The following is a 1,438-nucleotide window of genomic DNA, read 5'->3' as shown; positions in this document are numbered from 1 at the left end:
CTTTGATCCACTTAGACTTGAGCTTTGTACAAGGAGATAAGAATGGATCAATTCTCATTCTTCTACATGATAGCCGCCAGTTGTGCCAGCATCATTTGTTGAAAACGCTGTCTTTTTTCTACTGGATGGTTTTAGCTCCCTTGTTAAAGATCAAGTGACCATAGGCATGTGGATTCATTTCTGGATCTTCAATTCTATTCCATTGATCTACCTACGACAGCCATTTGTATGATAGCTTCATGAAGCATCATTTATAAATACGTACTCCCAAGAGACACCAGCAAGCTATAGAAGAGGGAGTAAGAGTTGAATGACATCTTATTTTGAAGTCTGTACTGATGTGATTCTTCTGTAATGAATATATATTGCCCTCATGATTGTGGAAAGAAAGAATCCAGGAGATCCGAGTAAACACGGCATCTCTCAGGAGAGCCACAGGTTCAATGAACTCATAGCTAGGAGCCAGAGAGATAGCGCAGGAAGTTAAGGCACTTGCCACAAAGCCTGATAACCTGAATTTGATCCTGGTGTCCAATGACAAAAGGAGAGAACTGATTTCCTGAGGGTTGCCCTCTGAGCAGGTGTGACGACGCATTTGCATATACACACATGTAGACAGAAAGTAAGATGTAAAGAAGAAACCAACCCTCATTGCCAGAAGACCAGCTAACTATTCCACTGTGCCCGAGGATGTGGGCACGCACAGCCACGCTTCCTCAGAAAGGAGGCCCAGCTTCCTCGTGGCCTTCTCCTTTCCCTCCTCACCAGGCATCCCGAGATTCCAACGTGCTGCTGAGCACCCACTCAGGAGGCAGAGGCAGGCATACCTCTGATATCAAGACCAGTGTGGGCTACAGAGTGAGTTACTGGGCAGCCAGGGCTATACAGAGAAACCCTGTCTCGAAAGCCAAAGCAAAGAAATAGATGCCAGCTTGTCTTTTCTCCTGCCTTTCCTCTCACAGCTCTTGGGCTCCCTTGTTCCTGAGCCTATCATGTACGCACTCCAAACCTTTGCTTTAGATACCCCCACTCTGAGCCTTTGCTTTAGATACCCCCGACTCTGAGCCTTTGCTGTAGATAGCCCCCACTCTGAAACTTTGCTGTAGATACCCTGCCACTCCCAGCCTTTGCTGTAGATACCCCCCCCCCACTCCGAGCCTTTGCTGTAGATTCCCCCTTGTGACTATATGAGGCCTCCACATCCACAGTCAGTTTGCACTTCTCCGCTGACTTTGTGTCTTGTCATTGTTTTTCTTCTCTCTTGGTTCCTTCCCCCTCCTCCTCACTGCTTTCCTCCCCTCCACCCTCCCTCTCTACTTTCTTTTTTTTTTTTTTTTTAAGATTTATTTATTTATTATATGTAAGTACACTGTAGCTATCTTCAGACACTCCAGAAGAGGGCGTCAATCTCCAAGTTTGGTAAGATAGCCTATCTCAA

This window comes from Mus pahari, chromosome 14 (assembly GCF_900095145.1).
Source record: "Mus pahari chromosome 14, PAHARI_EIJ_v1.1, whole genome shotgun sequence".
Lineage (NCBI taxonomy): Eukaryota > Metazoa > Chordata > Mammalia > Rodentia > Muridae > Mus > Mus pahari.
This window is presented reverse-complemented; position numbering follows the sequence as displayed.